The sequence below is a fragment of the Microtus oregoni genome, unplaced genomic scaffold (genome assembly GCF_018167655.1).
Source record: "Microtus oregoni isolate MIOR12 unplaced genomic scaffold, Mior012 000024F_ref0000369, whole genome shotgun sequence".
NCBI lineage: Eukaryota > Metazoa > Chordata > Mammalia > Rodentia > Cricetidae > Microtus > Microtus oregoni.
This window is the reverse complement of record NW_024543083.1, coordinates 30538131-30553967: the sequence shown is the minus strand read 5'-3', so window position 1 is coordinate 30553967 and position 15837 is coordinate 30538131. Positions and strand designations below refer to the sequence as shown.

Sequence of the window (15837 nt, the reverse complement as noted above, 5' to 3'; positions counted from 1 at the left end):
ATATGCTATCTTCACTAACTCCTAAAACAATCACTGAAGGAAATATTTTTTTAATTGATAAAATAACTCAAGCATTGAAGCCTGTTTCAAGTTGTTTTATAGTCTTTCAAAGAAGAACACAGTGTCCATGCATGCATGCAAATGTGTGTGTATGTGTGTGGGTGCATGCGTGTGGGTGATATGTTCCTACAAAGCAGAAGGTTTGGTTGAAATGAAACCAGGAAGGAGATAATGCCAACATAAGAGGTGTTATCAAACTGACTGTCTGCATGACCACATAACAAATGTTTGATTTGTCCACAACTTTTGACAATTTTTATTTTTTTGCTTTCTATCAGTTTTCAAAGACTTGAGAACATCTACATTGGCAAGTAGTGGCTCGTAGGAATTAGTGTTTCACTACTTTTTGAGTTAAGATTTTAGGAATGCAAACTGGCGTGTACATTTGCTATGTCACCTGGGTAGAAAAGATGCTATAAAATAAGATGGAAAAGTAGCATCAAGTGCTAGGTTTAAGAATTGTTGAGTCTTCTACATGCTGACATCCAGTTATGCCATCAATTTTTTTGAAGATGCTTTTTTTCCCATTATATAATTTTAGCTTAGGAACCAGCATAGGACCAAACTAGATCCTCTGAATGTGGGTGACAGTTGAATGACTGGGGAAGACTGCGGTGCCACTGGCAGCAGTACCAGGATTTATTTCTCCTGCTTATACTGGCTTTTTGGGAACCCATTTTCTTTGGATGGATACCTTGCTCAGCCTAGATATAGTAGGGAGGGCCTTGAACCTTCCCCAAAAGCAGTGTGCCTTAGCCTCTCTGAGGAGTGAATGGCAGGGGGTGGGGGAAAACTGGAGGAGGAGAAGGAGTGGGAACAGGAGAGTTTATTTTCTTTTTTTTAAAAAAAGGAAAAAAAATAAAACAGAACAACGATAACAAAAAAGGAACTGTTGAGTCATGTCTATAAAAGATGAAAACAGCTCTCTGTCACCAGTGCTGCAGCTGAGCATGGAGCCAGGAGACCTTGAGACAGGACACAAATCCCTGGATCTACAATCATGCAAAACTTTCTTCACTTTGATCATATTTGGTAGGTACATCTGAATGCTATAAAATATTATATTATTTAACCTTCTTCTTTCTACTACTTTCCATTAAATAAGGGAGTCTAAATAAAATAGCTACACATACCTTGAATTATAATCTATTTGGAGAATATAAAATGCACTGTGTGAGAGCTGGGGCAATCTCACGGCTATGTGCACAGTAGAGGAACAAGCTGTAAGAGGAAATAGTAAATATCCAATAAGAGTAGCATAGTTGAGCAAGCGTCTCATAGCCAAAACAAAAGAAAGTCTAGCGCACCTGTTTCCTTGAATGTTATAGAGATTTGAAGGAGTGAACCTTCTCTACTCATTGTCTCTTTTCTTTTCCTTCTAGTATGAAGGCCAAAAGGAGAACCAATTCTGGAAAGAATGTAGGGAGAATGGGACAGAGTGGGGGAGAACTGTATACTTAGACAAACATAGCAGATACATTGTAAATCATGTTGCTTGATCTCAATATAAGGTGTTAACTCATGCTCAGACTTTGATTTCTGTCACCATGACCATTATTCCAAATGTCTCTTGAACTCTTTGACATTTGTTATCTTCATGTCTGTTATGTTCAGCTCCTCTTTTGAATTACGGCATTCATATTTCTGAAATGATGCGAGCAGAGGTAGAAACCACAGATTAGTTCCTAGAGCCTGTGAAAGGCCATCTAGAGTTTCTGGTTACAGCATCATTAGCTTCTCAGCAAACGAGTCAATCTTTAGACAAGAGTAGCAGCTTAAGTGAGCACAGTCTGATGCGAGACTAGCCCTGTTAATGATGTGTCTCCGCTTATCCCCAGAGTCCCTTCTGAGAGTGATGCTGCTGGTTTCTTTTTGCCTTCGGTCTGTTTACACGGAACTCACTTGATATTTTCGTGTGTTTACAAAGCAGCGCAAAGTGTTTACACAGTAGTGACCCGGTTTTCCCTGATCTGGGAGTGATGTTCGCAGGAGAACCCTCTCTAATCTGCCATGAAGCCCTGGTCACTTGCAGGGCTTCAGTTCCAGCTGAAAGGAGTTGTTTGGAGAGCGCGTCCACTTTACATTCAACCTTGTTTTCTTTTGTCTCTGGAAGAGCGCTTTCAGGAACATTCCCCATACACAAGACTGTTTGCCAGAACTAATTCAAGCTGAACACTTAGCATTCCTGAAAATGAGCACTTTTTAATGACAGTTTTAATTCTTTGATATCATATTATAATTACATCACCCACCCTTTTGCTTCCTCCCGGCAAACTCTCCCATCTACACCTCCATTCACTTTTAACTTCATGCCCCCCATTTCTTTAATTGTTGCTACATAAATAAATGAATGTATAAAACCTGCTTGCTCTGTAAAATGTTATTGGTATGTACATGTCTTCAGGGCTGATTATTTGAAACTTAATAATCAAGTGTTACTCTCTTCCCTGGGGAAGACTATTTCTTCTGGTTTTAGCATTTCTTAGTTGCCTGTAGTTCTTTGTCTAGGATTGAGGCTACTTGAGGTTTTCACCATACAGGTTAGCATGTCCTTTGACACCATCCTTGTTCCAATATTGATTAGTAAGTTAGAATTACATCTACTTTATGCAGCAATAGAATCACCATCATTATCATTAGCAACAGCAACAGCAGAGAACTGAGCATAGACTCTGGTCAGTGACAATTTTCTCAGCACTTATTTCTCACTAAGTGTATTTACCTTAGTTTTGATCTATGTAAACAATTCCCGGATTTACATCCAGAAAACACAACTAAGTTGTCCTACAAGTTAATGCAGCGGCTCCTTGTAGGGACAGGGAACGTTTTACTTAGGTCTAGCCTGTAAATCTTAGTGATGAAGGAAGCAAGAGTAGCACAGTTCATCTTAAAAGGCTGATGTGACTGTCAGCTGTGAAGAATACAGCAGCATCTTGTAAGAAGCATGGGACTGAATGTGTATCAGCTGATAACCATATGCACTCCATTTGATTCCAGTCCTGAGGACTGTTCCTGGACTCAACTTCATTATCCAGAAACTAAGAGTGGGGGCAGCAGAAAACTAGAAGTCACAAGCCTTAAGTTTCCAGCCTCGTTTTTTGGTAATATCTGATTTCTCACTTGTCTTCTTTGGTCTTTAGCTCTTCTTAGGCAAAATGAGGCAACCAAGTTAAGTGCTCAGTAAATCCATCTCTGTGTTCTGGTTCTTTGGAGTCGTAGCATATGTTTTTAATGGGATAGAAAAGCCTTTTGTTTTGCTGAGTAATTCTACAGAAATGGATTTTTTTTAGCTTTTAAAGTCTTTTATTCTTTGGAAAAATCTTTTATAATCATATCTCTTTGCACCCAGATTCATAGAATAATAAAAATACTATATACTGTATATAATATGCTATTAGGTCTATAATATACTATCAGAAAGTAGTTGCCATTGTTTTCAAAATAATAGTAAATTTGAAACAAACTAAGGTGACACTGTCTTGAAGCAGGATTTACTTGGGTTTTCTAAATGAATGCACAAATCCTTGGCCGATATTTCTAGCCTCCTTCCATACCTAAGCCAATAGAGCAAGGTGATGAACTTAAAAATGGAGTGAAAGTTAGTTGTTCTTCTCTCTGAGTAATGTTTCTCAAAGCTTGGTTCTCAAATTGCTAGTTATATATGTTCCTATAGAAAAAACATGAATAAAGGTTCCATGTTTAAATGGATGTTTGGAACAGTAGATTTAGAAAATGTAGACAGATGTCCTTGCCACAACACATCCTTAGAGATTTTATATGGGGTATTCTATATCTCTAGTGTATAGGAAGCATACACACACACACACACACACACACACACACACATTCTGTACAACTGTCATTTGCCATAGGAACCTGTTATTTGAACAATTATGACACATTACTGGGAGAATGCAAATAATGGTTTTTGAGTGTTTTATTTTTAATTTTTAGAAATTATTTACATGTGTGTCTGTCTATAATCAACACATATGTCTGTGTGTGGGCAGGTGCATATCATGGGCATATTTTCATTAGAAGACAACTTCCAGGAGTCTTCTCTACGTGTTTCTGGAAATCAGTATTATGTTGTCAGACTTCGTAACAAGCAACTTTACCTACTGAGACATCTCAATTCTAAAAATAACCGAGGAAAATAACTGTTTAATGAAACACTACCATTGGACACTTAATGGTTGAGATTGCTGAAAAATTTTTACAACTTTTATGATATAATTATATAACATCAAATGATACAGATTTATTGTTAGCTTCATATACACCTGAAACCATATTTGCCACAGTTAATATAGGATGTGAATGGGTCTTCTTTGTGCTCTACTAAGTGAATTCTTATTGTAAGTAGTGACAGAGGAAACAGATTTCTAGCTTAAAAATGGGCCTTTTGGAGCCAATTAGGATTAGATAAATGTATTAGAGTTGAGCTCCCTTGATTGAATCTTGGTGGGTTTATACAAAGAGGAAGAATTATTAGAAAAGAAACACATGTAAGTTCTTTATCTCTTGCTAAGTAATATCCTGTACCTCCCAAGGACTCTGCCAGGAGAAAGCAATCACCAGATGTGGGCCTTGGAACTTAGACCTCTAAAGAATGAGCCAAAATAAACTTCTTTTCATAAAAACTTACCAAGTCAATAGTGTCGTGTTATTAGCAACAGAAAATGACTAATATGATGTTCCACCAGTTAAATTAGTTTTGTATGTTACTCACTCCACACAGATATTTTATAAATGTTTTGCATGCTAAGTTATAAGCTTCACACAGTGTTATGTAGCTGGTTAGTAAAGGCACCATGGATGAGTTATTTAGCTCTTCTTCCGTTTTCTTGCAAACATTCACTGAGTAGCAATTCCCAAGTCTTTTTCCAAATTCTGGGGCTGCATCATTGATCACTCAGAGCAGAGCCTTACTAAATAAGTCATGACAAAGTAGAAGCATCCATGCATTTTAAAATTGTACCATGTGACGACTGCAACATTTAAAGAAAATACAAAGCCAAAAAGAAATGAGAAAGAGAACAGCCAATTCTTTTAAAAAAAATGCCAATAAATGTTTTCCAGAGAGACATCTCTCTGAACCTTGAAAAGAAATTATAAGTTTCAGAGACAGAATATACCAGTTGATTTCAGCATCACTGTTAAGTATATCAAAGCCAAGGACATATGCAACAACTTGCTGGGGAAGATAGTCTAAGCAATTCTACATTAATGAATTATGAGGTAGAGGAAGCAAAGAAGAAATCTATAAGGCTTAAAGTTTGCAAACTGTCACATGATTTAAACTTTCTGTACTTTGTAAAACAACTTTAAGTCTAACCTAGACAATGAAGAAATGGGAAGTGTTTATAGAAAGAGGAAAACTATAATAAGTCAATCTCTTCTGACGTGACCTTTGGAGCCATAGAGAGAGACTAGTGGTAGGGTAGAGAGGCAGTTACTACAGTTTTCCAAGTGTGAGCTAATGGATAGGAGCTTAGGCTATGGCATTAACACTGACATATTTGGATGTAGTTGCCTATTTTGTTAATGACGTAGATTTAATATTTGAAGAGAACCATGGGGAGTCCCATTGATGTGGATTCTGGCTTGAGAAAATGGATGAGTAGTGATGTTTAACATATATAAGGGTGCCATTGGTGCCATTATGATGATATTGCTTCCAAGTATACAATGCAAATTTCTTTGTCTTCTTCTTCTTCTTCTTCTTCTTCTTCTTCTTCTTCTTCTTCTTCTTCCTTCTTTCTTCTTTCCCTTCTTCATTTGTTTTTTTTGATTCAGTCTCATCATGTAGTTCTAACTGGTCTTGAACCTACTATGTAGACCAGCTTGGCCTAGAACTCACAAACATCTGCCTGCCTCTGTCTCTAGAGTGTGTGCCACTCCACCCAGGTAACTCCAAGTTTATTTTCCATACATAAAATCTGAAGTGCTTTCAGGGTATACACCAATAGTTCTGACAGTTTAGTGACTGTATTTCTCTTGAGACTTACAAATCTATTTTGTTTAAAGTAATATTCATGTATCAACAGTGTCTAGGTGGTACACACAATAGTCCTAAAAGAGAATGTACTCTTAGAAGAGAAAGTTATGCTATAAGAGACAGATTACAAAGTTCATCATTACCTCTAAAGCCAACATCTAAGTAAGCCCTTTAAACACTGAGGCAGGAGCATCATGGGTTTGAACTGCTCTTATCTAGATAATGACATCTGTGCTGCACAGTTACAAACAAATTTAAAAAAAAGAAATAATGAAAAGCTCTAAATAAGGAGAATGAATAGTTCTTACACTAAAGTCTAGGAAAGTCAAATGTGAAATACATAGAAAGAGAGATGTTGTTCAGAATAAATAGTTAATGCCAAGGAGAAGGAATTTAAATATGGCTGAGATTTCTCTCAGTATTTGCCAGCATTGATTCATCTATGACTTTTATTTCAGTGCCATAATGTGACTTGGAAGTTAGATTTCCTTAAGTGTTTGAGATGTAAGAGCAGAAGAGAACAACAGATTTTGGCTTTTATTTCTCCAAAAACATTTGTTTCACTGAAGAAAGGAAGATGGTGAGAGTAGCTGGAAAGGGGAGAGGCATAAAATACAGTAATGTTTAAATGCAGCTATTGTAAGTGTAGTGGTACACTCCAGTGATCAGCAGGTAGATGATAGCCATACATTTGAGGCTAGGCTGGGATATGTAGTGAGACTGAATCAAAAAGGGAACAAAGTATTTTAGCTCTATTTCTGTCTGTGTGTCTGTGAGTCTGTCTCTGTTTTTCTCTCCTTGTGTGTGTGTGTGTGTGTGTGTGTGAGAGAGAGAGAGAGAGAGAGAGAGAGAGAGAGAGAGAGAAAAAAGAAGAGACAAAGAAATGGAGGAAGAGATGGAGGAAATAGGAAGAAGGGAACATTTTCCTTACATAGGCTACAATATTTCTCTCTTTAACATTCTAAGCCAGGTACTACTTAGCTCTGTGTACATGTGGGTTGAAATCTGATACAACTTAGCTGTATGTCAGGATCAATGACTTTTGCTTAAAAGATCAGCTCCCAGGGTCAAGTAGTTCAGCAATTGCCATGATCAAAATTATTGCCAAATGCCTCCAAAGGAAAGGTTGGCAAAGGTTTCCTTGGTCAAAACATCAGGATTTGGAGAGACAGTGGGAAATAAGGAATGTGTAAGTGGCAAAAGGGGAAACACCCTGAAAGTCACCTGGGGAAAATGGAAGGCGCTTAGGTTTAGTGTAGAAATAATTTCTTTTTTTCTTTCTGCATAACAGACTTACCTTCTCTGACAGCAAAAGAGGGCATAAATGAGCATGGTAACATTAGGAAGCTTGCATGTGAGTCTTGAAGGTTAGGCAGAAAAAGAAAGGAAGATTTGCACCTTCTGTGGGTTATAGAGTTGAGCCAATTGGTAAAATTGGGCAAGGAACAGGACAAATATGAGGAAAAAGTAAGTAGAAATTATATAAGACAATTAAGCTGAAAGGAGGGATTGAGAGGATAAGGTCGATAATGAAAGAACTCCTTAAAAATCTAACTGAAGCCCAACTCAAAATGCCTGGACTTGATTTTTGTACAATTTAAATATAAATATATTCTCCAACATCTCAGTTTCCAAGGAGTATGGCATAGTAGGTGCCATGATAAAGAAGTTTGCACTGCGGAGAAAAACTAGGTGATCATTGATAACTTCAGAGATTAATGCATTTCAAGCAGTTACTAGTTCAGAGGTTTTCAACCAAGAACAAATCAGTAAAATATTTTAAACAATATTTTAAATTTATTCTTTGAATGTCTCATATATGTATAAAATATATTTTGATTACATCTATCCCTCTTCAGCTCTTTTTGGGTGTCTTACAACATTCTCTCTCATAACTTTATTTCCCCCTTTATGTTTTTAGAAACTCACAAAGCCCAATTAATGCTGCCCATAGTTAACTAGATATGAGTTCATCTACTGTTGTTTAGGCATTATGGAAAGTGACTCTCCATCATTTCAGTCAAACTTCCTTTTCAAGTAGAGCCTTGGGAGCCTTTCTCCATTTATGATGGAAATTTTCAATATTACTTTCTGAAATTATAATGTAATTATAAAATTTCCTTCTAAAATTATAATGTAATTACATGATTTCCTTCCTCCAAACCATCCCATGAATCCTCTTCTTGCTCTCTTTCATATTCATGGCCTCTGTCATTATCTCTAATTATATATAGAATATATATTCTATATTATTCTATTATATATATACATACATACAAAACATAAAAAGTCCATATGATGTTACTTATGTGTAAATGATTTCAGGAATGACCTTTTGATATTGGATAGCCAATAAGTGTGCTCTTACTTGGAGTAGAGTATTTCTTCTACTTGCAAAATTCTTAACTTTCCTTTAGTTCTTTGTCTAGAGTTGAAACACTGTGAACTCTCAACCTGCCTTGTTAGCATGTCTATTAGTGTTATCCTTGCTCAGGTCATGTTTAGGCAGCTGTTTCAGTGGAAATTTGTTGCTGGATTTTCTAATATTTCTAGGAGACACACTTTTCAGCTAATTTCCTGGTTCTCTGGAGCTTACATTCTTTCCATCCCTCTTCTGGAATGATTGCTTAGTCATGGGTGCAGAATGGTGTTGTAGATGTTTCCTTTGGGACTGGGTTCCAGAACTTTGCATTTTGTTTGGTTGTGGTTTTCTGTAATGGTCCCTATCTCTTTAAAAATAGTTTTCTTGCTGGAGTGGATGGGGACTACACTTGCCTGTGGGTATAAGGACAAATTTTTAGAATGCCCTTATGGCTTATGCTGGGTAAGTAAAGTAGTGGTGTAAGTTCTTCTCCAAGATCCATGATGTCACTAATCCTAAGTAATTGGCTATGATTCTGCCACCACTTTATTTTCCATATTTACATAAATTTAGAAAGCTGTCAAGGTATGCAAGACACTACTGCAACATTATGACTTTCATGTCATGCTGATTGTCATTATTCATTGTCTTTATAGGTGGCTTGGAGTTTATTTGCTTCCCCCCCTTGGAAGCTTGCATTACTCTTTCTGGTACCATGAAAGTTAGTAATCAAGTAGGAGGCTTTCAGGTCAGGTTTCTTGTCCCTATACCCAAAGTGAATTATGTCATCATTGATAGGGACTTACCTTCTACCCCTGGGAAGCAACTAGAAGCAATAACAATAACTAATAAAGTTTTTGGAGTGTCTTGGACAACCTTGACCCATAATTCAAAAGAGGGTTTCTCCTATTTGGTGTAAAAGTCTGTTAGATTGTCCAAAGCTCATGGGTCAAGCAATGTCAGTTCAGCTGAAAAAAATTTATTTAAGCTGTATGTATGTATATATATATATATATATATATATATATCAACTTATATGTGTTTGTAGGTAGGTACTAGTATTATTTCTTATTATGGTCTTACCCAAGTAACCACAGATTCTCTGAGTTTGTGCCCAATTGCCATGTACCCCTGGAAGACAGTATTTCATCACCCTCTTCCTCATCTTCTGTCTCTTACAATCTTTCTGAAACCATCCTCTATGATGTTCCGTTAGCCTTACTTAGGGACAATGTTAAAACAAATGTCCCATTTAATGAAAACTTACAAAAAGATAAAAGATAATACGTCAATCTTTAAGTCCAAATGTAAGTTTTAAACATTGAAATTGAAAATATTCCAGATTTTAAAAATCATTTTCATATCCTTATATTTGACCACTTAAAAATAAGATTTTTTACATATAGACCTGTCCAATTTTTACAGATTGGATAAATGAACCTGATGTTATGAAAAGATTTATTACTCTTTAATCTGCTTTTATCTTTCCTTCTTATCTGTGATTTTATTCGGGTCAGGAATAGCCTCATAGTTAAGTATTGCATATATCAATATGTCGTCTTAAATCATAGAAGCTTTAGTTTACTTGCAAAATGATTTTTTTCTTGCAAAATTCTCCTCTTATATTTTGTCTTGTAGTTTTATAGCTTTTATTTTTTTTACATATTTACATTTGTGGTTTGTGTGGAAATTTGTTTTGGCATAGGAAACAAGCTAGGAGTATAATTTAATTTTTTCCCAGAAAACACAAATTCCTGCAATACAACTTTTCAAATACCATCTTTCCCCCACTGTTAAGCAATACTAATTCCATCTAAAAAATAAATTCATGCAAACATTTGGGTCTGCTCACATATCCCACTGATCTAACTGTTTATGGGTAGGTTACTGCTTAGGCGACACTTTTCAGTTTATGATGCTGCCTAAAGGATTTCAGAAATAATTCAGGTAATGGCTAAAGTCACAAGAACCTAAAGCTCACACATTTCTCTTTCGTAAGGGCTAAATTCATATCCCATTAGGTTACTATGGACCAGTGAATTCTTTACGTTAATAATCATTGGCAATTCTCAGAGTCAATCATGCTGTTTTGGTCATTTTAGTGACAGACTGAGGGAGCGGCGTGAATACTTGTGGGGAAGGGAGGAAGTTTGGTGACAGTAACTGCCCTGTGACCCAAAAGCTCCCATTCTTCATCTTATTCTGCAGTTGCAGGTAGAAGATTGTGAACACTGTGGGGTACAGAGGAGATTGTGCCAAGATCCTGTGTCCCTGGGACGACAGTTGGAAGATAAAGTTCCAAGACACCAGAAACAAGTACTGATAATCTCTCCAGAAAAGGATGGGCATATATTTAATTTGGTCCATGAACTATTTTTCAGTGGCTTGTCTAACAAAATGTTTCCTTAAAAAAACTATGTGTTTGTTTGAGGTTTGTACTTTTCTTTTCTTATAAAGACTATGACAAAAAAAGAAGTCTATGAATTTGCTCCCTGTGTGGCTTTTCTGTCGGCGATGTTAGGTACAACTTTGTACTTTACAATCACAGGATGCATTGACAATATTAAACAATAATATCGAGCTGTGGTGCTTTGGAATTACTTTAGATTTCTGAAACAAATGGACCGTAAATCTTTTATAATCGTGTTCAAAGGATAGAGAAATCGGTTACTTCACCATTTAGAAACTTGCATCTGATTTACAAAGTGCCTTTATGGTCCTTGAATGTATACAGTGTAGGTTATAAGCCAATTCTAGCAAAAATGAGATAAATAAGAACTGACTGAAATCCCACAAAGCTATAAAAAAAAAGATATTGACTGATTCTACCTCAAAAATAGAAGTACATGGGTAGGTGGAATAGTTCCCTTACCAGGAGGAACACTACCATCATTGATAAAATTGACTATAGATTTAATGAGAATGGCATATTCAGGAAAGTTTTATTAAATTCATATTTCCTTGCTCTTTTTAATAAATGAAGGCAATGGAGGAACAATTTTTTATAATCTCTGAATATAGACACCATTATGTCTAGCACACATTGACCAGGTTGAGATGTAGTTAACTTTATAATTTGATCCTGTCTTACTTGAAAATTGCTTTGTGCTTCCATATTAAGTGTCAGGAAAATGACTGTAGGCGTGGAGAATACTCCATCCAGCCTTGAATCTTTTATTTTAGGTCTTTGTACTTTTGTTATGCCTTGCTTGACTCTAAAGGTAAAAGAGCAGTCTCTGCTTGGCTCCAAACTCTCATAACAGCACTGCTTTAATTTTAGATGGAAGCATTTGCGGGAAATGTTAAAACTTAGTGATTGCAAATTCTCAATTATAGAACCGACTTGTGAGAAAATTTGTTTATTCTCTTTTCTCAGGAATTAACTTTTGCTGTGGGTGTGGTCTCTTAAAGGCTATTGTCTGAAGGAGCTCCCAGAGCAAACTTTTAATTTTTCCTTTAATTTGAAATGGGTTATTTTCTTATATAATACATCCTGATTATTGTTTCACCTCTCAACACTCCTCTCAGTTCCTCCCCACCTCCCTTCCCTTCTGAAACCACTCACTTTCTGTCTCTCCTTAGAAAAGAATTTTAAGAGATAACAACCAAACACAACAAAATAAAGCATAATAAGATGAAGCAAAAGCTATCATGTTGAAGTTGGGCGTGGCAACTCAATAGGAGGAAAAGAGTCACAAGAGCAGGTACAAAAGTCTGAGGCCCACTCGTTCTCATAGTCAGGATTCATATAAAAATTATGAGCTAAAAGCTATATGCATAACACAGAGGCGCAGTCCCATAAGGGCCCTGTGCTGTGCTGGCTGCTTTAGTATCTGTGAGCTCATATATGCCTGGTGTATGAGCTGCCTCAGAGAGCCTTGTTCTCCTGGTATCCTGCATCCCCTCTGGCTCTAATTTAGAACTTGTTCTCTTAATTAATCTAAGACAAGTTATTTATATTAGCATAAAACTAAAACTATTTTTCCAAGTTGGCTTTATTTAGTCTTCATGAAACATACAGATTGATTATATATACTATCTCTTTATAATCTCATCATCTAAGATGTAGTTTTCTTTTTTATATATTAGGAATGATTTTATTGTTTATTTTGTATTTATTTTTTAAACAATCCCTTTTGTTTAACATAGCAATCCCAGTTCCATCTCCCTCCCTACTCCTACTCCCCCACACCTTCCCTCCTACCCCCATCTCCTTCTCAGAAAGGGTGAGGTCTCCCATGGATATCAACAAAGTCTGTTATATCACTTGAGGCAGGATCACTACCCTCCCCCCTCTATCTAGGGAATGACACCAAAAACCCAGTTCATGCTCTAAGGATAAATACTGGTTCCACTGCTAGTGGCCCCACAAATTGCCCAAGTCACATAACTGTCAAGCCTACTTTGTTTTTGTGCAAGTTCCCCAGTTGTTGGAGGAGGCCCGCTTCTTTGTCAGTTTCTTGGGGGAAGGGTCACTTGTTTGTTCAGGTAGTCTGGATAGCTTAGCCCCTAAATAATAACACAGAAACTGTATTAATTAAATCACTGCTTGGCCCATTAGCTCTAGCTTCTTATTGGCTAACTCATATTAATTTAACCCATTCTATTAATCTGTATATCGTCACAGCAAAAATTCGGTTCATCTTTGACTCTGGCATCTTTCTCACTCTGCCTTCTTCCTCCCAGCATTCCATTTAGTTTTCCCCACCTACCTAAGTTCTGCTCTATCAACAGGCCACGACAGGTTTTTTTTAATTCATTAATCGTCATCACAGCACACAGAGGGGACTCCCACATCACACAGTAGTTAGGTACAGAGTCAGTGAGCTCCCACCAGCTCAGGTTAACTGTTTCTGTGGTCCAGTGGTAGACAGGGAATAGTGATATGAGCAAAAGAGTCAAGACAATGATGACGAAACCCACAGAAAGATGTAGTTTTCTTTATAATAAATTTTACATCAAGTTTGAGAACTTTCAAAACCTTTTCTGACAACTTGTAAACATATGTCTATGAATTTGATTTTTTTCAGCCATAAATATTATATATTTATTTCCCTTATATTTCTTTTAAAACAGTCAGTATCAATATACACATCAAAATTTTATATGTAAGATATATATTTTCTCAAATAGTATCCCTGGTGGAGGCAAATAAGACATAGTAGCAATCGTTAAGTGTTCTTAAGCCCACATTAGGTATTTCTGGGCCTAGAATTCAGTACTACTGTAGAAACTATTTGTTCACCTCCCCTAAGAGTTATGTACTAAAATTTCTGAAAAAAACTGTTATTTGTGACTTCTATACAAACAGAGTTATGAAAATTTTACTGTGCTGAAACCTTGAGAATATTTTCTTTACTTTTTCATGCCTCCACAAGATTTCAAGAATAACCACACAATTATGAATGTAATACTATGTTGAGATTCAGATACAAGTTAGCTACTTGATGAAATGCAGTAAATAACAAATTTTGAGGGCACAGTTATAGGATAATTTCAGATTGTGTACACTGGTTAGGAGAGGGAAAGAAAAAACAAACTGGTCAACTGGGGGACATGTTTTAACCAAGTTATAAAGATGGATGATACGGGCCAGAAAGGATAGAGGAGGTTGAAGTTTAAGAAGGGAAGGTTGAGAAGTAATACCAGAAAGTTGATATATGCAGTAGTCAGTCTTTACACAGTTAACAAACATACAAAGAAAATGATTTTTAAGGAGAAAATATTTATTTTGGCTCAGTCTTTTGGAGGTCCCAATCAGTCTTCATTGGCATGCTTTCTTGCCATTGCTTGTGATAAGGCAGAATGCCGACATGAAGGAGGGCAAGACAGAGTAACAGTTTTACCTTTATGACAGCAGGAAGCAGAGATGGCTTGGGAGAGGCTGGAAAACATGCATACACCCAACAAATTTTCACTTGTTTATTTTCAATGTCTTCTGACAATGCCATCATGTTATGAACCTATCATGGCATTAATCTATTCATTACTGTAAAGCCCTCAAAATCCAAACAGTTTCTTAAAATCCAACAAGTAGGAACCACTTATTTAATACAAACGTGTCTCAGGTACATCTCATATCCAAACTGTAGAATAAGCTATAAAATAAAAACTGCACGCTTGTAATCTCAGAACCTGAGAGGATAAGACAGGAAGATCTTGAGTTCAAGGCTATTCTGAGACAGTTGGTAAAATCAAGTTCATTCTGGCCTACAGAAGAAATGAGAAGATGAAGAAAAGTAGGAAAAAGAAGAGGAGAGAGAAGGAAGAAGAGGAATAAAAACAAAAGCCAAGAAAGAGGAGTAATAAAATTTACATTGTAAAATATAGTGGAGCTATTTCCATTTAATTTCAGAAGTCTTGGACCATATATTCTAGGGGGGCAAAAACCCTGTTCCAAGAATTATGATTCTGATAATGTATAATGCAAACATAACCAAGAAAAATAGAGTATTCAGCAGGAGAGAAGATTTGGGTTTGAATAAAGGTTCAGTTATCAAGATATAACTGAGGGACCTCATTTAGTGGTATTTACTATATTCTGCAAGAAATTAAGTAAGAATAGAAATAGTAGTTGTAGAAAGGAGAAGAAAATAAGAATGATCCCAATTTGAAGGTTAGATATCTTTGGAGGTAGAGAAATGCTATTAATTGGTGTGGAACATCTGAGAAAAGAGGGCAATAAAAAACAGCATAAAGGAAAGAATAAGGCATTGAGTTTGGGATATATTAATCATTAAGATTCAATGAAGCATAAAAATGTAAGATAAAGTTATTTATGTCTAAGATGAGATGCTGAGCCAGAGGTAAGTTGAAGATGTTGGATATCTTTAAGAGTTACTGGAATCTCTCGGAATCAAACACTTGAGCAGAAGAAAGGAAGAGGTGAGCTAAGCCTAGAATCTGAAGAAAGTCTAAAATCAGGCAGATGAGAAGATAAGATGGTGTTGTGGGGAAGGGTAAAAGAAGGATCAAAAACAGCTAGTCCAGAAAGCAGGGGAGCATCATATAAAAGGACAGAGAGAGGTCACTGGTTAGTCTTCAGAGGAACTGTAGATCAGTGACTCCAGTGAGTACCATGGGAAGCATTGACTTTGCAACAGAAGAGGGCATTTGGTGCTGTGTGAGGGATGTTCTTTAAGATTTAGGGACAGAGTGGGAGCAGTAAGACCTTCTGGATGATATGGGAACAGAAAATGAAAACTAATATTACCAAATTTTCAAGTGAATACTCCTGGTATACATTGAATATATTTTTGATCATGTTCTATATGCTATATATCAATATTGATGCTAGACCCACAACTAAATAAAAGACAGTACTGATATGTCATGAATTCATCTTCTATTGAGAAGGAGAAAGGTATATAAAGAAATCATTATTAAAGCCATTTTAAGTGATATCTAGCAAAGA

At 36.3% G+C, this 15837-nt stretch overlaps 1 long non-coding RNA gene across 1 annotated transcript; it reads left to right on the top strand.

The window, feature by feature from the left end:
* Window positions 1-1068: 1068 nt before the first annotated feature.
* LOC121462184 lies at window positions 1069-10653 on the top strand. Its single transcript, XR_005976279.1, has 3 exons — window positions 1069-1092; window positions 3058-3161; window positions 10632-10653. It is a non-coding gene; the product is annotated as an uncharacterized LOC121462184 (long non-coding RNA).
* Window positions 10654-15837: the final 5184 nt, after the last annotated feature.